General features: G+C 38.8%; 1 long non-coding RNA gene across 1 annotated transcript; it reads left to right on the forward strand.

Moving 5' to 3' along the window:
* The first annotated feature begins 1,868 nt into the window (after positions 1 to 1,868).
* LOC139439312 (uncharacterized) lies at positions 1,869 to 27,500 on the forward strand. Its single transcript, XR_011649252.1, has 2 exons — positions 1,869 to 2,065; positions 26,098 to 27,500. It is a non-coding gene; the product is annotated as an uncharacterized lncRNA (long non-coding RNA).
* Positions 27,501 to 27,557: the final 57 nt, after the last annotated feature.

A 27,557-nucleotide genomic window follows, 5' to 3' on the forward strand; every position in this document is an offset into this window, starting at 1 on the left:
TATTTATTTTTTAAAGATTTATTTATTTCTCTCCCTGTCCCCCCCACCCCCCCACCCTGGTTGTCTGTTCTCTGTGTCTATTTGCTGCACCGTCTTCTTTGTCTGCTTCTGTTGTTGTCAGCAGTATGGGAATCTGTGTTTCTTTTTGTTGCATCATCTTGTTGTGTCAATTCTCTATGTGTGCGGTGCCATTCCTGGGCAGGCTGCACTTTCTTTCGCCCTGGGCGGCTCTCCTTACAGGGCACACTCCTTGCGCGTGGAGCTCCCCTACGCAGGGGACACCCCTGTGTGGCACGGCACTCCTTGCGCGCATCAGCACTCTACATGGGCCAGCTCCACATGGGTCAAGGAGGCCCAGGGTTTGAACCACGGACCTCCCATGTGGTAGATGGACGCCCTAACCACTGGGCCAAGTCCATGGGAAAGCAATTTTAGTATCTGATAAAATTGAATTCAAGGTGAAAAGCATCAGGAAGGACAAAGATAAGCATAAAAAAGAGTCAAAAAGAATAACTCATTTGGGAAGTGGAATTGGTTCAATGGATAGAGCTTCCACCTACCACATGAGAGGTCCAGGATTCAAACCCAGGGCCTCCTGACCATGTGGTGAGCTGGCCCACGCGCAGTGCTGCTGCATGCAAGGAGTGCCATGCCACGCAGGAGTGTTACCCACATAGAGGAGCCCCATGCGCAAGGAGTGCACCCCATAAGGAGAGTCGCCTAGCACAAAAAAAGTACAGCCTGCCAAGAATGGTGCCGCACACACAGAGAGCTGATGCAGCAAGATGATGCAACAAAAAAAGAGACACAGATTCCCAGTGCTGCTGACAAGAATGCAAGTGGACACAGGAACACACAGCAAATGGACACCGAGAGCAGACAACTGGGGGGTGGGGGAAGGGAAAAGAAATAAATAAAAAATAAATCTTAAAGAAAAAAAAGAATAACTGATCAAGAAAATATAATGATCATGAAATGCCTCTATATAACAAAAAGCAACAATGATAAGACAATGGAGAGAAATAGATAAATTAATTCTATTTGTAGATTTAACACTACTGCTCAGAAATGAATCAAACAGAAAAAGCAATGAATAATTAATCATATCAAAATTAATAACCACAATTAATGAATTCAAACTATAAGAAACACATAGAACTTTAGAACCAACCAACAAATAAGATACATTCTTTCCATTACACATGAACATTCACAAAAATTTTCTATATAGGAAACCTCAATAAATTCCAAAGAATCAATATCATGTAAACTCTGCTTTCTGGCCATAATGAAATAGAACTAGAATTCAGTAGCAAATAAAAATCACACAGTCGCTTTTCTGTGACTATGTAACCTCAAAACCAAAGTTGGATAAGGCAATTTCTCCTATGAATCCAATAGATCTAAAGATTTTCAGCTAAGATTGATTGTATTGCCATGTGGTTTCACTTTAACCTGAATTTAAAAAAAGAAAAGTATTATAACTTATGGACACACTACTCTAAACTCAATGAAGACAGGAACTGATCTGCCTTGTTTTCTATTGTATCTGTAGCACCTAGAACACTCCTGACACCTTGTAGGCACTCAATAAATATTAGTAGAATGAACAAGTGAATTTGTAAGGCACATTTTTTCTGTTTACCATTAATTTATTCAATAGTCTTTAAACCTCTTTGTGGTAGAATAATGGCCCCTCGAAGATGTCCATGTACTAATCCCTGGACTTGTGAATATGCTAGGTTACGTAGCAACAGGGAATTAAAGTTACAAATGGAATGGAGTTTTTTGATCAGCTGACCTTCAAATAGGAAGATTGTCCTAGATTATCCATATCAGTCCAATGTTAATTCCAAGCATCCTTAAAGGTGGAAGAAGGAAGCAGAGGAGAGCGAACCAGAGAGATGGCAGTGTGAGAAGGACAGGCCTGGAAGATGAAGGAATGGAGCCATGAGCCAAGGAAAGTGGGCAATTCTAGAACCTGGAAATGGATTCTCTCCTGGAGACTCCAGAAAGGAATGTATGCTGCTGACACCTTGATCTCAGCACAGTGATCTACAGAGCAGTAAGATAATTAATTTGTGTGATTATTTTAGTTTCCTAGGCTGCTCAAGCAAATACCATGAAATGGGGTGGACTAAACATTGCAAATGTATTTGCTCATGGTTTGAGGCTGGGAATAAGTCAAGTCAAGGTGTCATCAGGGCAACACTTTCTTCCTAAGGCTGTGGCGTTCTGGGGCTGGCTGCCTGTGGTTCGTGGTCTTTAGCTCATCACATGACAAGTGGGGTCTCCTGGTCTCTCCCTTCTCTTCTGGTTTCCATCGATGGCCAGCTTCTTGATTCCTGTGGCTTTCTCTATGTCTGGATTTTATTCTGCTTATAAAGAACCCTAGTAATAGGATTAAGATGTGGGCCACACCTTAACTGAAGTAACCTCATCAAAAGGTGTTACTTACAAGGGATTCACATTGTATTAGGTTTAAGAACATGTTTTTCTGGGGTCCGTATGTGTCAAACCACCACTGTCATTCTAAGCCACTAAGTTTGTGGTAATTTGTTACAGGAAAAATAGAACACTAAAACATTCTCCTAACTGTCAATTAAGACAGTTGGTATTTGAGGCAGACTGGGATCAATAACTCTGACTTTTTTAGACCCCAGTTTTTGGGGTTAGGGGAGACTAACTTTTCCAAGGGAGGAGATAAAACTCGTGTCCTTAGATTCAGATGGAAAAATTCTGCCACTGCAATTTGTTCTTGTCCAGAGGCAGCACTATCAGTTTTGCCTTCACAGTGTGATATTGAGTGGTATACACAGAGAGAATCTAGGCTATGTTTTACAGTTTACTGTGTTTGGGAAATGAAGCATTTGACATGCAGAGTGAATTATTACCGGGAACTTTGCTCAATGGGAAGCCATTCCCAAGACACCATGTCAAAAGGAAAGCTTGTTAATTCAACTTCCTTTGAAGACTAATAACTTGTAATAATCATTAAAAAGATTATTTGGTCCTGCTGGGTCCCAGCTTGTGAGATTCATTCTGATCAGAGTTATCATCATGGAAGGCTGTGGGTAAACAGGCTTTTTAATCTCTATCTTCATGAAGTTCTGTCATCCTGGTCCAAAAATCGAATTGCCCTTAGTTTATAACTTCCCTATCTTTTAAAAGTCCTCTTCTTAGGCCTACCCTCTTGGAGAACTAATGACCACAGGAAAAGAAGACTTCAAGTAACCTAATTAGGGAAGAGGATACAGATATGGGTAACTATGATTTATCTTCCAAGCCAGGACACTTTTGAGAAGAGGGTGCTAAAAATAATTTTTAAAGAAGATTTTATTTATTTATTTTTTATTTATTATTTCTCTTCCCTTCCCCCTTGTTGTCTGCTCTCTGTGTCCATTTGCTGTGTGTTCTTCTGCATCCGCTTGCATTATCTGGTGGTACTGGGAAACTGTGTCTCTTTTCTGTTGTGTCATCTTGCTCTGTCAGTTCTCCGTGTGTGGGACACCACTCCTGGGCAGGCTGCACTTTTTCCACGTGGGGTGGCTCTCCTTGCGAGGCACATGCTTTGTGCCTGGGACACCCCTATGTGGGGGCACCCCTGCATGGCACAGCACCCCTTGCATGTGGCAGCACTGCATGTGAGCAAACTTACCACATGGGTCAGGAGGCCCTGGGGATGGAACCCTGGACCCTCCATATGGTAGATGGATGCTCTACCAGTTGAGCCACGTCTGCTTCCCGCTAAAAATAATTAAAATATATGATTTCATTTCCTAGTCTGCTCAAGCAAATACAATGAAATGGGTCAAATTAAACAATGGGAATTTATTCATTCATGGTTTGAGGCTGGGAAAAAGTCCAAATAAAGGCATCCTTAAGTTGATGCATTCATCCTGAAGATTGTGGTGTTCTGGGGTTGGCTACAAGCAATTCTTTTCATATTGTTACCATAAGAAAACTTTTTATATTACCTTTTACTGAAACAGACTAATGATTTAAGAAACTTTGTTACTTTAACAGAGAAAGAACCAAATTTTAGTTTTGTGTCTCTATACTACTTAATACTAAAGTTTTTAAAACTTTATAGCTAGACCCAGCAAATCTTATCCAACTTTGACCATAAAAATTCCTTTTCCATATACCTTCTGCACTTTCTGTATTCCTTCAGGTTTTGTCCCACAGCTTTCTCTTTCTTAATAGTCATTTTCTTAGGGCAAAATTACTTTCTTTTTCTTTAATAAAAATTACGCTTTTTATGTCTTTCAACTTTAAGTTACTAAAATTAATTTGGAAACCATCTCCAAACAAACTTCTTACAACATAAAACTACCATTAAAATTAAACAAACTTGTCAGAATAATGATTCAATTTGGTTATATGCAAACACAACTTCTCTTCATTTCAAATACCTAATGGCATGCAATACTAGAACATTGATAACTCATATGAATCTTTAGTTTACTATTTCATCAGTATTTTAGAGAGATATTTCTGAAATCATTTTCTGCAGGCAAGTTGGCAAGCAGGTTGTTATCAAGGCTAAGCCATGATTTAATTGCAGGTTTACAAAAGCAGCTAACATTTTTCTATTTTTTTTTTTCCTCTTTTACTTTCATAGAATTGTCTGGTTCAAAAGTTTACTAAACTTTAACAGCACCAATTTTATTAATGTGACTGTGCAGATCTAATTAGAATTAATGTGGAAACAAAACAGAAAATATTAATGTTGTTACGTTTTTCTACTTCTCCAGCAGGTAAACTAATCCCATTTGTGATTTCTTTTACAAAACAAATTCAATTGCAAGATACTATTCAATTTAAATACTCATTTTTAGATTACTATTCACCGTCATTCAATTTATACTTTGGCCAGGCAATGCTGCAATAGAAAATCATTTTCTTTTTCTAAAGGAGATCTCCCTCAAATTTGGACCAATTTTCTATTACACAATCTAGAGGAGATATAGCTGGCACATTCTGAGAGTTTCTCATAGCTAGGCAGGCAACACAAAAGGAAGCTACAAAGCAGGAATAAAAGAATAGGTGCACCTCAAAATCAGTGGTTCCCCAACTTCAAAATATAAAATGCGATTTCAAAATCAACAGGTGAACCTCAAATCCGAGATCATGGATAATGAGACTCAAACCCATCAGCTCCGTGTTCACTAGCTCAGATCAACTCAAAATTCCACAATCCCCTGGCATGAGCAGACTGACAAAGACAATCCAACAGTCTCCTCAGAGCCAGCAGGACCAACAAAGTGAAAGTGAGCCAAGATCAGAACAGAAGAGAGAATTTTACATACTTACCTAGCATAGGGGAAAATGCAGATTCAGAATCACCTTCACACAGAGCGCCCAGAACCTGCAGCCTCAGTTCTCCAGGGAAATCCCCTCGCAGCTGCTAAGCACCGAGATGAGGGATCCAGAGAAGCCCCAAAGTCAGCGAGATACAGATCGGGGTTGCTCCAGAAGCTGCAACCCAGAGCAGCAGGGGTCCAACCGCGGTCACCAGATTGCTAAGGTAAGGACAGTTGTTTCCAATAGACAGGCCCACCCTATCCAATGCTACAAAGGACCAACGTGTCTCTTAGTGAGAAGTACACAAGCAAGGAACTGGGTGAACCTTCCCAAACCAGTTCAAAGTGAGAATGGGTACTATGGTTTTTTTGGTTGCTTTTTTTAAACAAATCAAGTTTATTGATACATATTAATAAAGCATACAGTTTATTCAAAGTATACAATCAGTGGTATTTGGTATAATAACATAGTTGTATGTTCATCACTTCAATCATTATTAGAGCATTTTCATTATTTCAATAATAATAATAATAAAAAACAGACAGGAAAATTCCTTACCTCTCAATCTCTGTTTCCTCTGCTGTATGTAGCTATTATTTCTGGCTATTCTTGCACAATTATTTGTTTATTAAGCAGTTTTATTGAGATATATTCACATACCATGTGATCTATCCAAAATGTTTCATCAATGGCATTTTTTTTCAGCTGTTAAAAAGTCCTTTATTGTAAAATTGTAAAATAAATAGAAAAATAGATGGAAAGAAATTGCAAATTTTAATCAAGAGTAAAAGGCCAGGTTAGATTTCATATAATCAATGATAAGAAATAGATAGCATAGCAATAAATATTTATAAATGTAAATAATAATTCAAATATAATAGAAATGAATTCTAATTTTTATATTACAGCTCTAGCTTTTGGACATAATAATCTGTAAGAATGAAATAAATTATTGGTTTAGTTATTTAATTTCCATTTAGGCCATAATTCTTTCTAGATAATCAAATTCCTATTTGGGGAATTCTTCATATCTTATTGGAATGAATTACAGCAGATAACAATTTGCCAACTCAAAATTTTATGAGGCAGAAAAACACAAAATCTTCTTTAACAGTAGTCGTGCTAAATCATTATTGATCCAGATAGATTATTTTAATTAAAAAGTATGAATAAGGTAGGATTAAAAAAAATGATGTATACAAAAATATGCCTCTCCTCCAGCCCTTCTCAATTAAAAGCAAGTGTTTATATTGTATGAAAAAAATTACAGAACACTGATCACAGGAACAGTTTGCCAGTTGCACTGAGTAATTATTTTCATATACTATAATGTTGTTATTTTACATTTATCTGGTCTAGTCCAGTTCTTTTTTGCATGGAATACCTTTTCCAACCTTTCACTTTTAACCTGGTTGTGTCCTTACATTTGAGGTGGGTCTCCTGCAGACAACGTATAATCGGCTCATATTTTTTTACCCATTCTACCAGTCTATGTCTTTTGATTGGGTAGTTCAATCCATTAACATTCAGTGTTATTACTGTAAAGGTATTACTTAATCCATTTTGTCTTTTGGCTCTCTGTTGTCATATCATTCTATTGTCTTGTCTTCTTATCCTTTAGTTTATCCTACCTAATAATTTTAATTTATAAACTCTTCACCATATCTCTTGCCCTTGTTTTTTTCCTTCCGAGTGCAGTGCCCCCTTTGGCATCTCTTGCAAATCTGGTCTTTTGGTAACATATTCCATCAGTTTTTGTTTGTCTATTAAGACTTTGAACTCACCCTCATTTTTTTTTTAAAGGTTTATTTTTTAAAAATTTATCTCTCCCCTCCCTCCCTGTTGTCTGCTCTCTGTCCATTCGCTGTGTGTTCTGCTGTGTCCACTTCTATTCTTGTCAGCGGCCCAGGATACTGCATCCCTTTTTGTTGTATCATCTTGCTGCATCAGCTCTCCCTGTGTGCAATGCCATTCCTGGGCAGGCTGGACTTTCTTTCATACTGGGCAGTTCTCCTTATGGGGCGCACTCCTTGCATATGGGGCTCCCCTATGCGGGGGACACCCCTGCATGGGATGGCACTCCTTGCGCACATCAGCACTGCACATGGGCCAGCTCCATATGGTTCAAGGAGGTCCTGGGTTTGAATCGCGGACCTCCCATGTGGTAGGCAGATGCTCTATCTGTTGAGCCAAGTCCTCTTCCCTCACCCTCATTTTTGAAGGACAGTTTTACTGGATACAGAATTATTGGCTGGCAGTTTTTCTCTTTCAGTACCTTAAATACATCATACCATTTTATTCTCTCCTCCACTCTTTCTGAGAGAGACCAGCACTTAATCTTATCAAGTTTCTGTTGTATGTGATGCTTCACTTTTCTCTTGCTACTTTCAGGTTCCTCTCTTTATCTCTGATATTTGTTATTCTGAAAAGTAGGTGTCTCCGGGTTGGTCTATTTGAATTTATTATGTTTGGGGTGTGTTGTCCTTATTAGATATTGATATTTATGTTCTTCATAAGGGTTGGGAAGTTTTCAGTCATTATTCTCTCTGCCCGTTTGCCACTCTTTTCTCCTTCTGGGACACCAATAATGCGAATGTTTGTGTGTTTTGCATTATCATTCAATTGCCTGAGCATTCCATTTTTTCCATTCTATTCTTCTTCTGTTTTCCTCTCTTTTCCAGTCCAAAATCACTAATTCTATCTTCAAGCAATTCAAATTTGCTCTTATGTGCTTCTAATGTGTTTTTAATCTCATCCATCATGTCTTTCATTCCTATAAGATCTGTTACTTTTCTTTGAAGCTTTCAAATTGTTCTTTATGCTTTCCCAATGACTTCTTCTTATCCTTTATTTCTTTAGTATATTTTCTTTAACTTCTTTGAAGTGATTTAGGACAATTGTGTGATTATCAATGATTAATTGTCTTAAATCCTATATCTCTTCAGGATATTTGGTTTGTTCTTTTGGCTGAGCCATCTCTTCCTGTACTAGTATGGCTTGTAGTTTTTCATTCATGTTTAGGCATCTGAATATGTAGTGAATTTACTCTGATGGCTAATTTCTCTCTTGCCTAGTGTTAAATTTTTTCACAGCTCTTCTTTGATATTTGGTTCAGCTTATTCTTGGTCTTTAAAATTGTCAGGTTAAGTTTTCAAAATCAGATGAGGGACTCACTGGTGGGGCACGGATTTCTCCCAAGGTTTGGATACAGAGAGCATGAACAGTTTTTGTCCATGCAATTTCCAGACCAGAGGGCAGATGGTGCTAGTCAGTGCACCTTTTCATGGAGGTGTTTCAGTCTTGGCTTTCCTGTGTTCCTGTGTTGAACTTCCAGATTGGAGATTGAAAGCAGGTTCTGCTGGCCAAATTCACTGAAGAAAGCACCCTGACCTCTCCTCAGTTTTCCCTTGAAACAACTGACAGGAGGAAGATGTCTATGCCCCTCTCAGTCGGCTCCAGTGAGTCAGATGTTTTACCCCAGCTTAATACCTTGGGGGTGGGGGATGGGAGCTCTTCCGGGCTGCCAAGGGGGCTTGGTAACTCATGTTTGTCATTTTGGCTTCTTCCTCTCTCTGTCTCTCACACTCCTGGGAGTTGTGTTGCACTGTCCTGGCCTGCGACCCACAAAGCAGTTCCCTCAGACAGCTTTCGGCTTTTTCTCCATTGTTTTTATGAGAGCATTCAGCTCTGCCTGTTAGTCCATCGCCATCTTCCCATAATCCTCAGGAACTAGGGTTTTTAAAGGCAAAAGAGAAGGGTAAGGAAGAAGAAAAGCAAGTTTAAAAAGCAAGTGATGCCAGAGGTCTTGTGAGGAGGGTACTTCTAATTTCTCAGTCCTGTGATGTCTCAAATACATCAAACTTGCACCTGATTTCAGGGGCTAGTAAACCACAGTTTAGATATAGTTGTGCAGGTGCACGGCCTTCACGGCTCTTTTTTCAAACAACTGCTCAGGATACCAAACTTTTTGTCTCTGGGAAAAGTTACAGATTCGCACCATTCTGTCCGGTTTTGCTTTGAGATGTTATCTTATTCCTGTAAGCAAAACGGAGAAGGTTTTCAGGGAAACTTCAGAGAACTAAGTGCAAGGAGTAAGCTTCTAAAATTAGATTAATAGAAAACCAGCTCAATTCATTTTAGAATTTTCAAAGCTGCTTAAGTGGAGAAAATGTCAATAACCACATTTTCCAGCTATCAACATGGCAAGGTGCATGGCTGTGTTTCCTGGTCTCTCCCGCCCTTTCAAGTTTTCATTGGTGTTCTGCTTCTTGCTTTTATGGCTTTCTTTCAGTCTGAATTCCTTTCTGTTATAAAGGGCTCCAGTAATAAGATAAAGACCCATCCTAGGAAGCGGACTTGGCCCAGTGGTTAGGGCGTCCGTCTACCATATGGGAGGTCCACGGTTCAAACCCTAGGCCTCCTTGACCCGTGTGGAACTGGCCCATGCGCAGTGCTGATGCGCGCAAGGAGTGCTGCCCCACGCAGGGGTGTCCCCCGTGTAGGGGAGCCCCACGCGCAAGGAGTGCGCCCCGTGAGGAAAGCCGCCCAGCGCGAAAGAAAATGCAGCCTGCCCAGGAATAGCGCCGCCCACACTTCCCATGCTGCTGACGACAACAGAAGCGGACAAAGAAACAAGATGCAGCAAATAGACACAGAGAACAGACAGCCGGGGTGGGGGGGGATTTAAATAAATAAATAAATCTTTGTGGGGGGGGAAGACCCATCCTGACAGAGGTGGGCTGCACCCTAACTGAAGTAACCTCACCACCCGGCCCTACTTAACAGGTTTCACACCCACAGGAATGGATTAAGGTTAAGAACATGCTTTTCTGGGGTACATACAGCTTCAAACTACTGTATAATTTTTAAAAATGTGGACGTATTGACTAACAAATTCATGTTATATTGGTGAACCTATAGAACAGTTCCACTCAAAAACTTTTTTTCATTTAATAATGTTACTAAAGTGTATCACTCATACAGGAACATACATAAACAGTAAGTATAGAACAAGCTGTGAACTTACAAAACAAACAAGCATAATGTCATCCAGGGCTCCCATACATCACCTCAGCTGCAACACCTTGTATTGTTGTAAGACATTTATTATAAACTATAAAAGAACATCATTGAAATATTACTACTAATTACAGCCATATCGTACATTTGGTATATTTTGCCCCAACCCACCTGATTATTAACACACTGTATCACTACTATTATATTTTATCATTCATGAGAGAACATTCTTATATTTGTTCTGTTCACCACAGTCCATATTCCACCACTGGATTCCCTGTGCTATACAGTCCCACGCTTTGGCTCTCATTTTCATCACTGAATTGTGCTGTCAATTTCTCAGTCAATTTTAGAACATTTTCATTACTGCAAAAGGAAAAGTTCCATACTCCCTTATACTCCCCTATTGTTGTCCCTTAGAATTGACATATCTTCTTTGCCACTGGTGCAAAAATATTACAATATTACTGTTAACTATTGTCCATAGGGTACATTAGTTGTAATTTCCCTATGTATCACCATATTCTTAGCACTTTGTAAAAGATGAACATTCTTATAGTTATACTATTATTATTATATTTTTGAACCTATAAAAGAGTTTTCTATTCAAAAACTATTTTTAGAAGCAAAACTCCCTTTAGAAGTAAACTTCTAGAAAATTTAAAAAGTTTTTTCTAAAAAGTGAAACATATCTAAGTACTTTAAAGCAAAAAAAAAATTGAAAAACTTCTTTACATGGATTATCTGGGCATTAAAAAACAACAGAATAATTATTTGTGGTACATATTTGTGTACATTAATAAATTTCTTAGACATAAACTTCTCTAATACCGTGTCAGCGGCATTTTTCTGAAGTAGATATATTTTAATATGACATTAATTCTTCTTTTTTTTCTTTAAATTGCCTGAAGTATTATCTGAAGTTGTGCTTTATAATAAATTTATGATTGATATCTTCAGTTCCTTCTTCTTCATAGGCCATAATATTTTTTTAACTTATTGAAATGTTTCACTCATACATAAACAATAAGCATATAGTTAAAGTTGTGAACTTAAAAAACAAACATTTATAACATCATACAGGACTCTCATAGCTCATCCTACCACCAATACCTTGCATTGTTGTGAAACATTTTTAACGAATAATTAAAGAGCATTATAAAATATTACTATTAACCAAAGTATTTTCCTCCAACCCACTCTATTATTATATCTTTATATCATTTATATATGAACATACATAAACAATAAGTGTGTAATAAAAGTTGTGAACTTACAAAGCAAACATGCATAACATCATACACTGGTCCCATACATCAACCCTCCACCAACACCTTGCATTGCCGTGAGACGTTTGCTTCAAATTACGAAAGAACACTGTCAAAATCTTACTAATTATAGTCCTTTTTTCAAACTGAAAAAATAGTCTCTACAAATGCTGCGATCCTTGGTAAGTTTGTGGCAAATTCTGCTAAATGGAGGATATTCTATAATTTATTATCTTTTTGTTTTGAAATGTGTAATTTCAGCCCAAATATTTTCACAGTTACTACACTTTGCCTTCAGTCAGAGTGCCTTAAACAACAAATAGGTTTTCCAATAAAAAACTCGTCAAATAAATTGTATCTACTTATGCTTCTTTTGACTTTTATGTCTTGTAAAAGAGCACTGTTTTTGTCTTTTACAAAACCATTGACATTCTTGGTTTCATTCCATGCTTGCAAAGAATATAAATATATATAATAAAAATAAAACTCATCCAAAGACTCTTCTTACAAGTCTAGATATTCCAAAGCTCTATTAGAGTATTTCAAAATCACATCCACACACATTTTTAGCTCTCATCATTTAATTTGTTCAGTTCCTTCCTGTGCTCAAAGGATAAAATTCAGTATCTTCCTGTTTGGAAATTTTGTTTTCAGTAATTGTGATTCACTAAAAGCTTAAAAAACTGGAAGTTTTGGTCACTCTACTCATTGAATATTTTGATTAAAAACTTCCAACTTATTTTGAACAAAATGCAACCAAAACTTAGAAGGCTTGTTACAAAAAAATATGTAATACTATTGTAAGATACATAGGATGATTTATAAAATAGTATGTCAAAGTCTCGAACATTTTAAAATTCAACTGATGATGGATAGCACAAACAGCATATAACCATGCTGAAAACTGTTTTTTAAAATATTTAATATCAGTTTTGTTGGAAAAACTTATAATTCAGTTACTTTAGGTATAGGAAAACATGCTTAAATTTTGACAACTACTTTTCTTGGTAATATTTATCAATTTGTTGAACACAGTCATGAATTATGTGTGTACCATAGCCAATTCCTAGTATATTTCTGCTTTGAAGATTTCTTAATTTGATAAGAACATTGTTTTTACCATAATACTGTGTCCACCAATATTTGTATTTTCACAGCAAAGTTGAATTTCTTAACTGAATTTATAGTAGCATTCACAAAATAATGTCAGATATTTCACTTTGACAGAATTAACTTGTACAAGTTTTACTTCAATTCTATGAATTGGGTGAAAAAAATTGAACCATTTTTGTTATTAATTCAACTGATTTTCTGTTTGAAGCATCTAATGACACTGATCTAAAATTGGCATTATTTAACTATCTGCAAAGGTCTTCTGCAGTCTACAAACTAACAGATATTGCTTCATGTTGGTGTGAACACAAGAAATTTGGACTCAAGAATGAATAAAAGTAATTTATAAATAGAGACAAGTGACAATGAAAAGTTATGCTTCACAAAGTGATATAAAAATGCACCGTAAGCTGCTGCATGGGTTAAATCATCATCTTCAGGCAAGATGTTCTTAAAATAACAACTACTTTGCAAGTACATGCTAATGCTTCTTCAGCAGATCTGAATCTTATGTTTTTCATGTTGAAAGACTGAATATACAAATGGGCAGTAGCCAGACCATGTATGACAACAGAACCCTGACTCACAGCATCTGCAGCAAACACCCTAGGAAGACAAACCACAGTCTTTGCAGCAAGTGGCCCATAACAGTCTGGACTTGGTCAATGACAGCCTGAGTCTTGGTTGCCCAAGCTGCTATGACAAATACCATACAACAGGTTGACTTAAACAATAGACATTGGTTGCCTCATGGTTTCAGAGGCTGAAAGGCTTGCTTTCTCCTGGGGTTGGAAGCAGTGTGGCTGGCTGGCAGTCCTTGGGCTCCTTGGCTTTCCCGTCACCTGGCAATGGCCAATCCTTTCTCTTTTGGAGTCCCACTGACTTCCCTATGGCTTCCTCTTACAAGGCCTGCAGTAACAGGATTAAGACCCACCTTGATTCAGTTGGTCCCACTTTAACAAAAATTAACATCTTCAAAAGTCCTGTTTACAATGGGTTCACCCCCACGGGAATGGGGCAGTTTTTAATCTTAATCCAATCTGAGCATACCTGAAAAATCCCCCTTTTTTCAATATGAAGTTTTTCCAATCCCTGCCTACCCTTGAGTCTTTGCCAAATGCAAGTGATGGTGGCTGACTCCCTTGCTATATCAGGCCCTGAATAAATAACCTCTGGTTGTTCTCATTTGGGTGGTCTTTGTTTACTTTCACAATATGGCCATTGATTTTCTGGCAGATGATATGATCATGGTAGATGTTAAATACTGACAGACATTTTGTGCAAGTTACACATTCTTCATCAATTTTCTTAAGAAACAGAAATTCAGAACTTAATTTTCCAATACATGTAAACTTTTTATTAGCTAACTTCTACAATAAATAAAAAAACCCTTCTCAAACAATAAAATTAATGAATGTTTATAGATTTATACTGTGCAATAAATACTAGAACCACTGTAGCAAGAGTGAAATCACTCTACATTCTTTAGCCAGGACTGCTCAGCCTCTATTTCCACACATGTATCTTATACCTGACCTGCGATTTTCTACATTTTCCATTGACCCTTCTCACTGGGGCCCTGGTGGCCTCATGTATCTTGCAAGCCAAAGTACAATGGCACACCCAGTAGCTGAAGGGGCAGAAGCCTCAACTTCCTCTACTCCCACCATGGAACTGGAAGGAGCTAGCTGTCCCTAGCTGCTCAGTCTGAGCACACTTTGTTTTCTCCCTACATCCATGAAAGAGAGGTTTTAGTTATATTGTATCTAACAAGTTCTGGAAAAGAGAAAGGGTTATTGCTAAGGTTTTCGTTGGTTATTTTTCAGGTTTAATCAAGTGCTAAAGTAAGAATCCTCTGCACTCTCCATACCCACTTGTACACTACTAGGCAAGACCATGGCTCTTGGCTAGAAGATTAAAGTGGAGTTCTAATAAACCTCTATTGGCTTATTTTATTACAACTACTGAAACTTTATTAAGAACGAAAAAGTCAGGGGTAAATGCTGGACTCAGAAGGATCCTGGGACAATCGGCATAAACCAGCACTGTCCTGGGTAACGCGTGTAGAAGGTTACCCTACAGTACCTGGAGTGGTGGGTGGTGTTCCATGGGAGTTTTGCAGTGTTGTATGTAATATCCCAAGATATTGTAGAATGTTCCGGCTCCTGAGCCTGCAAGGATGTGGGTTCTCTGGGCTCTCAGAAATGACCTGTGGCCTGGTTGGATGCAATAGCACCTCTGCTCATTGCAACTCCAAGAAGGTACATAGTATATACATACACTTAAAGCTGTGGACTTTAAATCACTATAATATATACATACACTTAACGCCATGGACTTTAAATCACTATAGATTCTAACGGCATGGAAGAAGGGAAATACAGATATAAGACTGATGAGTTTAGGTATTCAAATCTGTATCTCTGATTTGAATCAGAAGTATTAACATGAATTCATGATGTATTTTATTATTTAAAAAATATTCCTGGGATGCGGATTTGGCCCAGTGAATAGGGTATCTACCTACTACATGGAATGTCCAAGGTTCAAACCCAGGGCCTCCTGACCCTTGTGATGAGCTGGCCTACACGCAGTGCTGATGTGTGCAAGGAGTGCCGTGGCACGCAGGGCTGTTTCCTGTGTAGGGCAGACCCACACACAAGGAGTGCACCTGGTAAGGAGAGCCGCCCAGCGCAAAAGAAAGTGCAGCCTGCCCAGGAATGGTGCCACACACACGGAGAGATGATAAAACAAGATGATGCAACAAAAACAGACACGGATTCCAGGTGCCACTGACAAGAATACAAGAATACAGGAGGACACAGAAGAACACACAGTGAATGGACACAGAGAGGAGACAATGGGGCGGGGGGGAGGAGAGAAATAAATTTTAACAATTAAAAATTAAAAAAAATATATTCCTTAGCTTTCTATGCTGAAAGTGGGGGAGGGGAGTGTCAAGCAAACAAATTATAAGAAAACTGAGGAAATGAGAACAGTGACTGATATGAGATGATATTAAGGAGTTATTAATTTTGTTTAGGTACAGCAATGGTATTAAGGTTATTTTTAAAAGAGTACTAAATATTTGAGAGATATATACTAAAAGACTCACAGATGAAAAGGCCCAGGAACAATGACCATTTTAGTAGCAATAAATACTCTAAAGTGGCCAAGTTTGCTCTGTAAATGCCATTTTCACACAAGGAAACAAAAAACTCCTTGGAAAATGACAAGCCCAGGTACAGGTAGAAAATATACAAGATGTGTCATACAAGAAAGCAAGGAAGCTGCAAAGACCATTTGAACTGTGTCAAGAGGTTCAAGAGATGAGTTGAAGAGATTCCCACTGGCTAATGAGGGGACAATTTGACTACCAATAAAGACGATAACTGTGATGGATTGAAACTTATCAAGTGTGTTTAAAGTATTTCTCATATTTATCAGAGTATTAAATGGCTAATGAGAAACAATTTGTCTTTAGAGAAGTATTCCAACTAATAAGTGAAAAAAAGAATGACAATTAAAATTATCACCGGGGAGGGGACGTGACTCAAGCAGTTGAGCACCTGCTTCCCACAAAGGAGGTCCTGGGTTCGGTTCCCAGCGCCTCCCAGGGAAAAACAAAATGAAACAACAAGGAAAAAACCTGACAAAACCAACTCAGGGGAGCCAATGTGGCTCAGTGGTTGAACGCTGGCTTTCCACATACGAGGTCCTGGGTTCAATCCCTGGACCAGTACCTAAAAAGAGAAAAAAAAAAATCACCATTTGCAACCTCTAATTAATTAATAGAACTAGGTAATGATCATTAGTAATTACTAGTATCATGTAAAGAGAAATAACAGGAAGTATGTACTTAAAAAATTGATTGTCGTAATATCTACTCAAAATTTCCCATTTCAATCATTTTCAAGCTTACAATTCAGTGGTATTAATTATATTCACAATATTGTACTATCACCATTATGGTAGTAAACAACAGTGATGGATTAAAACTGACTTCTGGGAAGCTGACTGAGCAGTTAAAGCTTCATTAATTTGTTTGCACCCAATAAACTGTAATCTGTAATTTGTAAAGCTAATGTTAAGAGCATTAACTGACTCTTAGATGGCCCAAAAAAGTAATACAGCTTCAAAGTGCCTAATGGGTCACTGGGGGAGTAGCTTACACATGTGGAGAATCTGGCTTAATGAGTTGAGTGGCAAGATGTGGTTATCTCCTTCCGCTGCCTTTTTTTTCCCATCTGAGATGACTCCCTCATCTGTTCGCGCATTGTTTTTTTTTGTTTTTTTGTTTGTGTCTGTGGGCTTTTTTTTTTTTTGCTCGTTGTCTGTTCATTGTCTGTCTGTTTCTTCTTAGGAGGCACTGGCACCCAAACCCAGGATCTCCCACATGGGAACTGGGTGCCAAACTGCTTGAACCACATCCACTCTTTGCTTGTTTTTTGTTTTTGCTCACTGCCTTGCTTGGGTTTTTTTTGCTAGTTGTCTGCCTGTTGTTTTTTGCTCATTGTCTGCCTGTTGTTTTTTGCTTGTTGTCTGCTCATTGTTTGCCTGTCTTCTTTAGGAGGCACCAGGAACTGAACCCAGGACCTCACATAGGGGGATGGGTGTCAAACTACCTGAACCACATCTGCTCCCCTTCTGTTGCCTTTTAAAGTTCAGATAATAGAACAAGGAATAAAGAGATAAAGTTGTGTTAGCAATAGAAACACTCAGGAATTACACTGCAAAAATTATTTAATAATAGTAGGACAAAAGTTGGTTTGTTTTGTAGATGTTTCACTCTATAAATGCTGTGGTGGTTGAGAACTTTATGTATTCCAGAAAATCAAGTTCTTAAATGTAAGACCTTTTGATGGGGTTACTTCAGTTAAGGCATGGCCCAGGGTGGTCTTAATCCTCTTACTGGAGTCTTTTAAAAACAGGACAAACATAGAGAAAAAGAGAAAGACACAGAAGTAAGAAGCTGAAAGCCACGAAGCCTGGAGGAGAGGGGAGAGAACAGCAGATGCTGCCGTGTGCCTTGCCACGTGGCAGAGGAGCCAAGGATCGCTGACAGCCAGTCTTTGGGAAGAAAGCATTACTTTGATGATGGCTTGGTTTGGATTATTTTCTGTCTCAAAACTATAGGCTAATAAATTCCCATTGTTAAAAGCCAACCCATTTTATGGTATCTGCTTTCAGCAGCCTAGCAAACTAAAGGGGCCTTTTATTTCATCCTTTTCATGCACAGGAGGAAATGAAGAGCTAAAATTCCCCTCTACCTCCACCTAAGAGAAAAGCAGATGGAATTCCTGAGATGGATTGAAACACATCAAAAGTGTTTAAAGTATTTCTCAAAATTATCGGAGTATTAATTGGAAGTTGGGAACATACTTAGTATATCTTAAACAAAGCAGAGACAGTTGATGACATATTTTGGAAGAGAGGGGAAGAGAGAGGTCTGAGATTTAAGCATCTGAGTCTCAGTTTGGGTCACCAATGTACGAACTCCAGCCTTTGAATTCTGTGAATGGCTGTTCATCTAATAGTAAAATTCTTTTCCAATATTGAATAGCTCCCTCTAATTTTTCCAAATATTGATAAAGGGATAAAGTGGTTACAGCAGAACCTGAAGAATCTGGCTTTTTATGTCGCATGCAAAGAAAATTCCTATTTCATGCTGTGATGGTTTGAAGCTGTATGTAACCCACAATTGTTAACGTTTTAAAGTTAATCCATTCCTGTGGATGTGGAGTCATTGTAAGCAGGATCTTTAAGTGAGTAGGCTCTTAACTTAAGATGTGACCGACCTCATTCAGGGTGGATCTTAATCCTCTTCCTGGAGTCCTGCAGAAGAGAATAAAATTCAGACAAAGGGTTTAGTGTATACCCAGGGGACCTGAATCTCTGGACTTACCATGTGATAGCCAGGCCCTGAGCCTCAACAGACTTGCAACTCCTACACTCTGGTTTATTGGACTTAACCCACTCAGCTAACATGGAGGTGAAGGTCAACCACCACACCAGGGAGCCAAGAGTGCCTACAACTGAAAGCAGGAGAATTGCATCCAGCATCCATGCGGAATCTAAGCCCCCTCTTGATATAGATGTGGAGTGGACATAACCATTCCAGGGTCCACAGGATGGAGGAATAGAGTATGGATTAGAGTAGACTTACTGATATTCTATTCATGAACTATTGTGATTAGTAATCAAAGAAAATGTGGCCTTGGTATGGAGAAAGTGGCCATGGTGGCTGCTGGGGGTAGGGAGTGGGAGGAAGAGATGTGATGTGGGGCATTTTCAGGACTTGGAGTTGTCCTGGGTGGTGTTGCAGGGACAGTTACCGGACATCGTATGTCCTCCCATGGCCCACTGAATGGACTGTGGGAGAGTGTGGGCTATGGTGTGGACCATTGACCATGAGGTACAGCAGTGCTCAGAGATGTATTCACCAAGTGCAATGACTGTCTCATGATGATGGAGGAGGATGTTCTTATGGGGGGAGGAGTGGGGTGAGGAGGGTGGGGGTATATGGGGACCTCATATTTTTTTAATGTAACATTAAAAAAATAAAGACAAAAAAAATGGAAAAAAATTCAGACAAAGGAAAAGAAAGTCATGGAAGCAAGAAGCTAGAAGCAACAAAACCTCAAAGAGAAGGGGGAGGCCAGCAGATGTCACCATTGATCTTGCTATGTGACAGAGGAGTCCAGGATCACTGGCAGCCAGTCTGCAGGAATAGGGTATCATCTTGGTGATGCCTTGCATAGAACATTTTCACAGCTTCAGAATTGTAAGCTTGGAAGCTAATACATTCCATTGTAAAAGTCAACACATTTTATGGTATATGCTTTGAGCAGTTTAGCCACCTAAAACACATGCTTTAATTTCTTACCAGTGAAAAAAGAGCCAATTGTAATAAAGAGACTTCACAGAGAAATTCATTTGTACAATGGCTAAAGGCAGTAATATACAGTGATAAAGGAAGTGTGGATGATAAGAAATACATGGACCTTAATAAGAATCAATTCAAAATGGATCAAAGACCTAAATATAAGAGCCAGGACCATAAATCTACTAGAAGAAAATGTAGGGAAACATCTTCAAGACCTTATAGTAAGTGGTGGTTTCTTGGACCTTACACCCAAAACATGTGCAACAAAAGAAAAAGTAGGTAAATGCGACCTCCTCAGAATTAAACACTTTTGCACCTCAATGGGAATTTGTCAAAAGGGTGAAAACGCCGACAACTCAATGGGAGAAAATATTTGGAAATCACATATCCAATAAGGGTTTAATATCCAGGATTTATAAAGAGATGTTACAACTCAACAATAAAAAGACAAATGACCCAATTTAAAAAATGGGCAAAAGACTTGAATAAACATTTGTCCAAAGAAGAAATCAAATGGCAAAAAAACACATGAATAAATGCTCAACATCACTCATGATTAGGGAAATGCAAATCAAAACTACAATAAGATGTAATTTCACACATATCAGAATGGCCACTACTAAAAAGACAGAGAACTACAAGTATTGGAGAGATGTGGAGAGATAGGAACTTACTGCTGGTGGGGATGAAGAAAGGTACAGCCCCTGTGGAGGACTGTTTGGCAGTTCCTAAAGAAGTTGACTGTAGAGTTGCCACATGACCCTGCAATACCGCTACTGGCTATATATCCAGAAAAAATGAGAGCAGTGACATGAACAGGCATCTGCACGCTGATGTTCATAGCGGCATTATTCATGATTGACAAAAGTTGGAAACAAGTCAGGTATCCATCAGCCAATGAATGGATAAGCAAACTGTGGTCTATTCACATGATGGAATATTACGTGGCTGTAAAAAGAGCATATGACAACATGGATGAACCTGGAGGACATTACATTGAACAAAGCAAGCCAGACACAAAAGGACAAATACTGTATGATTGATTACTATAAACCAAATATATTGTATAACATATTGCATGATTCAAAAAAAAATTTATAGGTATCCAGTACATTTAATTGAGAAATATATGTTTTTGTTCAACTGTGTTTTCTTTTTAATTTTAATTGTTTATATTTTCAATTATTAAGTGTACAAAATAAAGCTAAAAGAAAAAGAAATACCTGTAATCTTTGTTATCATTTAAAAATACTATTCTGTCTCCTGCCTTATTTGGAGTTTTCACCAAGGGAAAAATATGAGGGGGAAAAATTACATTTGAATGTCAGTATTTTTGTGCATTAACAGGGTGGTGGTTTGGAGCTATGTATCCCAGAAAAACATGTCCCTAAACTTAATCCATTCCTGTGATTGTGAACCCATTTTAAGTGGGACCTTCTGATTAGGTTGCTTTAGTTAAGGTGTGGCCCAATTCAGTCAGGATGGGTCTTAATCCTATTACTGGAGGGCTTTATAAGTGGAATGGAATTCAGACAGATAGAGAAAATGCCATGGGAAGCAAGATACTAAACCCAGAACCCAGAAGAGAAGGGAGAAGTCAAGAGAGGCCACCATGTGTATTGCAATGTGATAGAGGAGCCCAAGACAAAGGATTACCAGCAGCTAGCCCCAGAATCGTCACCTTGATGAAGCCTTGGTTTGGATTTTTCCTAGACCCTAAACTGTGAGCCAATAAATCCCCATTGTTTAAGCCAACCCATTGCATGATACTTGCTTTGGCATCCAGGAAACTAAAACACACAGGTTATCAAAAACAAAACTCACTGATACAACAGCATGAAAAATATTCATTTCAAAAATTTTGATCTTAATTTCTAATCAAATGTATAGTTTAAGAACTATAGTTTATTCAAATGAATAAGAAAAGTATTTTAGATTTCTAAATATCAAGAGTGGGACATCCAATATTCCAGAAGCTCTGAGATCTTCCCTAGGTTGTGTGTCAAGAAGTAATTTCTCCCCCCATCTCATCTTCTTCCTTGGGTTAGGCACTCACTCTAGCATCCTGCTCTGTACAACACACAGATAAAGGCAACTTCCTTTCGGTAATTAAACTTTTGGTTAAATTCAATCTTTTAAACTTGTTTACATTTACATTTAGCTGAGTTACTGGTTAAAAAATTGGAGAAAGAAGAGGACTTTTCTCTTATGATCCAAATTACCCAAAGAAAACCTTGGCCTGGTGTTCCAGATGGGTCTGTGTTGAACATTTTGTTTGACTTGATTCTTTTTTTTTTTTTTAATATTTATTTATTTATTTAATTCCCCCCCCCGGTTGTCTGTTCTCTGTCTGTTTGCTGCGTCTTGTTTCTTTATCCGCTTCTGTCGTCATCAGCTGCACAGGAAGTGTGGGCGGTGCCATTCCTGGGCAGGCTGCACTTTCTTTTCACGCTGGGCGGCTTTCCTCACGGGCGCACTCCTTGCGTGTGGGGTTCCCCCACGCGGGGGACACCCTTGCGTGGCACGGCACTCCTTGCGCGCATCAGCACTGTGCATGGCCAGCTCCACACGGGTCAAAGAGGCCCGGGGTTTGAACCGCGGACCTCCCATATAGTAGACGGACGCCCTAACCACTGGGCCAAAGTCCGTTTCCCTGATTTGATTCTTATTTTAATGTTTTAATGTTTTAAAGGCAGTAAAATGATTGCTTCTGGATTTCTGGCAGGTATCAGATTGCCGCACTGGGCTTGTTAACCACTTCCAGTTCTGGCCCAGCACAGAAGACGTCTCCTGTCAACTCTCATTTTTTTAATGAGAATGTCATAAACCAAATGTACAAGAATATACTTGCTCCTAGGGAGTTTCCATACCATCTTTATATTTTCAACAATAAGGGCTTTATTTAATATTCACACAGGCTTTTTGTGCCTTTTTTTGTGTCATTACCTCTTGCTCCCAAGATTGCAATTGATATACATGGGCTCAAGACACATTTTTTTAAAAAAAAATCCCAATGGACTCATTAAGCAACAAGTTCCTGTGCCAATGAGAATGGAGGGTGGGTTTGTTTAAGGAGGAGGACTGAGAGGCATTTTATAATTTGCAAATGACTAGACTGCTCCAGTTCAAACAGATAACCCTTCAAGTTAAGCATGTCAGAGGGCTCTGACTTGTATAAAGCTTTAAACAGGGTTTAGCTGGGATAGGATTTGTTATTCCAATATCAAATCTATTCAGTGTCAATAGATACTGCGATTGCTTCTAAGTATTCCAGATGGTTGCACTAATTTAAACCTCCATTTCAAATGACACCTCCAGTCATTCACCATTATAATAAAAGCAGCCAGCTGGAAAGCTGAAGGTCAGGGCTGCGTTCCTCGGTGAGTCTACCTTAGGTATGGATGCTACTGAGTTGTCTTTCTACCTAATAATTACCTGTTCCTATTAAACTGAAATAATCACTTTCATGGAAAGGGAGAATCCTTTCTAAAAAGGAGGTTTCAAAAGATAATTGCTTATGTAGTCTTAATGTCATACAGTAATTTTTAAAATTCAAGGCTATTTTCTTTAGGTACTTCCATGTTCTTCTGTCTGCAATGTTCAAGAGGAGCTATATTCATTCATTTGATAAATATTTCTTGCATAACTACAATATACATTTACATTTAGCTGTGCGATTGTAGTAATTCAGGTAAAAAGATGATGGCTGTGAAAGAGAATCATTTTAGATGCCTCACCTTCAGCAACTAGCTATATATTCAATTTCATGTTATTTAGCGACAGTTGTTTTCTTTTTTCTTTTTGCTTCCTCTGAATTTGCATTATACAGCCGAATCCCTCCTGCTTATGGATACCATTGCGTTAGGCAGAATAAAAGTCCTCAAAGATGTCCGCATCCTAATCTTCAGAAAGGATGAATATTGCTTTTTGTGGCAAAAGGGATTTAAAAAAAAAGATTTATTTATTTGTTTCTCTCCCCCCCCACCACCCGGGTTGTCTGTTCTCTGTGTCTATTTGCTGCATCTTCTTTGTCCGCTTCTGTTGTTTTCAGTGGCATGGAAATCTGTGTTTCTTTTTGTTGCATCATCTTGCTGCATCAGCTCTCCGTGTGTGCGGCACCATTCCTGGGCAGGCTGCACTTTCTTTCGCGCTGGGTGGCTCTCCTTACGGGGCACACTCCTTGCACGTGGGGCTCCCCTACACGGGGGACACCCCTGCGTGGCAGGGCACTCCTTGCGCGCATCAGCACTGCGCATGGGCCAGTTCCACATGGGTCAAGGAGGCCCGGGGTTTGAACCGCGGACCTCCCATGTGGTAGGCGGACGCCCTAACCACTGGGCCAAGTCTGCTGCCGGCAAAAGGGATTTTGCCGATGTGATTAAGGATTTAGAGATGGGGAGATTATCCCGGATCATCTAAATGTAATCACAAGTATTCTTATAGAGAGAGGTGGAGGGATATTTGACTGCAGAAGAGGAGAAGGCAATGTGACTAAGAAATAGATATTGGAGTGATGTGGCCACAGGTCAAGGAATGCTGGCAGCCTCCAGAAGCTGGGCGAAGCTAGGAACGGATTCTCTGCTGAAGCCTTCAGAAGAATCCAACACTGCCGAAACCTTAATTTTAGCCCTGGGAGATTCAGTTTGGACTTCTGGCCTCCAGAATGCTAAGAGAATACTTTTCTTTGATTTAAGTCACTAATGTGGCAACTTGTTACAGCAGCAATAGGAAACGAACATAACCATAAACCTTAAATAAGTGGAGTCCAGAATATCTCTAAAATTACTAATGTCACTCATAAATTAGCAGCTTTGCAAATTTCACTTATTGGCTAGAAAAATTTCTGAAGAGTTCTCCCTTCTGGCTCCTCAAATACACCAAGGAGACAGTAAATGTGAGTTGAATTTTGGAGACAGACAGGCCTGTGTTCAAATTCTGACTCCCAGAATTGATAAAATTTAAAGTATGGATAATAATACCCACTTCGCAGGTTTGTTATTAGGATTTAATCGGGTCATATATCAAATATATAACATAGCAGTATCTGGCTTATAGTAAGTATTCAACAATCAATACCTGTTATTATTACAAATAAATTAGCAGATATGTGTAAATGGAGGCAACTACACTATTGCCACTGTGAACTGTGTACTAGTTACTTTACAGTGGTATATTAATGAATAAGTTAAGAACGTTCATACCTAGGAAACAATCAAAAAAGCCTAGAGGTAACTCTAAAAAACTATGAAGTGTTTTTCTTTAGTTAAAATATTGCACAGGTGCTGTGTTCAAATACTGAGTTAAGAGCAGAAATTTAATAATTAGCACTTATTTACAAAATTATTTTCATTGTCTGGAACACTATTTCAACAAAGGTAGACACACAGTGGATATGCCCAAATTTTGTGAGAAGGGGTCCTTATGTGATCACCTGGAATAGCCCCATCAGTATTATACATGAAATAGAACACAGTAAAGAATAAAAAGTGCTGTTGAGAAAATCTCATTCATATGAACTGAGGAGAAAACTTTGCCCCGGACAGGAAAAAGGTCTGTTGTCCATGTTAGTTTAGGGTACCTTGAATGCAATCAGGTATATTGGTGTTTAGTTGGTAAGTGTGGAAAATATTTCTTTTTAGAGATATTTATATGTACAGATAGACCTTAGCCAAGATTGGATAATGCTAAAGCTGCTGATAAAAATAAAGTAGGGAGTGGGTGAGCTCAGTGGTGGAGCGCCTGCTTCCCATGTATGAGGTCCTGGATTCAATCCCCAGTTACCTCCGAAAAAACAAAGAAAAAAAATGAACCCAAGGTTTGTTTCATAAGGCATTTTACCAAAGTGTCTTTATCTTTTTATGTAAAAAAGTACATTTGTATTTGATCATATTTTCTCTGCATTTGATGCTAACAATTTTAAAACAAAGCATCTAAATTAACAATCTAGGGGGTTCTAAAATAATGTTAGCCTTAGGTGCTTTTGCCAGGTCAAATGTACTATCTGTGGAAAACATCTTTTTCAGTGAACAAAAAAATTAAGATGTTTCATTAAATATCTTAACCATGTGTGGAAAAATTGTGAGGAATTTTAAAAATGATTTAGAACTCTCAGGCCTGATACTACCGCCGTGAATTTTACTACTAAAGCAGCCATGCTGGCCCTGCCATCCTCTTGCTTAGCCAAGCCTGAGTAAATGCAGTATAGACATCTGTTGAGGCGTCTGCATATTCAGGTCCCTCTTAGAAGTAAATCTTCCAAATCTAAATATTGATGGAGACTGGTGTTGGGGACACGCAAGGTGATATTACAGAATTTCAAGATGAGAAGCTTAAAAAGTATAACCGTAAAGTAATGTGATAGCTTATGGAAAATTCTCAGAGATACAGTAGAGAATTAAGCATTATCTGGGAAAGCCAGCGGTGAAGGGCTGACAGCAAGGTGATTTGATTTTATCTGGGGGAAAAAAGTCTCATTCTCATATTTCTCTTCCTATAATTCTACAGATAATGAGTCGTTTGAAGGATGGTTTAAAGTACACTGATCTGGAAAGTGGACTGTGCTCAATGGATAGGGCATCCACCTACCACATGGGAGGTCTGCGGTTCAAACCCTGGGCCTCCTTGACCCGTGTGGAGCTGGCCCATGTGCAGTGCTGATGCGCGCAAGGAGTGCCCTGTCATGCAGGGCTGTTCCCGGGTAGGGAAGCCCCACGCACAAGGAGTGCGCCCCGTAAGGAGAGCCACGCAGCGCGAAAGAAAGTGCAGCCTGCCCAGGAATGGCGCCGCACACACGGAGAGCTGACACAGCAAGATGACACAGCAAGATGATGCAACTAGAAGAGACAACAGTGCCGCTGATAAGGATAGAAGTGGTCACAGAAAAACACACAGTGAATGGACACAGAGAGCAGACAACTGGAGGGGGAGGGGAGGAGAAATAAATTAAAAAAATAAATCTTTAAAAAAAAAGTACACTGATCTGTTAACAGTTGGTAAACTTTAAAAATGTTGAACGCTATTGTAAACAATGACTATAGTTAATAGTACAATTATAAAAATGCTCTTTCATGAATTGTAACAAACGTGCCACTCTAATGAAAGGTGTTAACCACAGGGTGGTATATGGGAATTCTGTTTTTTATGCATGGTTTTACTGTAAACCTACAACATCTCTTAAAGAAAAAAGGTGGACAGTTTCAGGAGTCATTTGGAGATGATGGGAATCATCCTTTATTGTCTTAGAGCACTAATTATGTGGTCGACTTCCATAGGGACCTCAGAACTTCCTGGTAGAGATTTATTTTTATTCTTTCTTTCTTTTCCTTTTCCCCCCAAATTTAGGAAACCCATCTCTGGTAGAGATTTATTTTTACTTTTTCTTTCTTTATCCTTTTTCTCCCCAATTTAGGAAACCCATCAAACACATTGTTTAAAGTAGAGAAAAACCCTGTTGGCTAAGCCTGGGACAGCCTCCTGGTGAGCAGTTGTTCACATGGCAAAGTGGCTGCCACATAGGCCTGTGCCGTATTGAATGAGGCCAACATAACTACCTTCAGTATTTACCCCTCACCATCATAGGATCTATTGCTACAAATTCAATGATGTTTATCCCAGTGCGCAATCTAAATGTTGTGCCCAGTGGGCTTTAAAATAAACTAAGAAGCCCCTAACAACAAACCAGCAATATTTAGTTTAAGGTAACTGGGGCCAAAGGCACTTATGAGTTTTATACTCTGGTGCATTTTTTTTTTTTAGAAGGTATGAAGGATCGAACCCATGATCTCGTACATGGGAAGCAGGTGCTCAACCACTTGAGATACATCTGCTCAACAGGTGCAATGTTATAATTGGACAAAGGCACTGACTTTGGTAACTGATTATATAATAACAATCTATGAAAATGAAAATTTCATCTATTGTGTTCCTTTGCTATTTATTTTAAACAAATCAAATTTATTGCTACA

Source organism: Dasypus novemcinctus, chromosome 7 (assembly GCF_030445035.2).
Source record: "Dasypus novemcinctus isolate mDasNov1 chromosome 7, mDasNov1.1.hap2, whole genome shotgun sequence".
Classification (NCBI taxonomy): domain Eukaryota; kingdom Metazoa; phylum Chordata; class Mammalia; order Cingulata; family Dasypodidae; genus Dasypus; species Dasypus novemcinctus.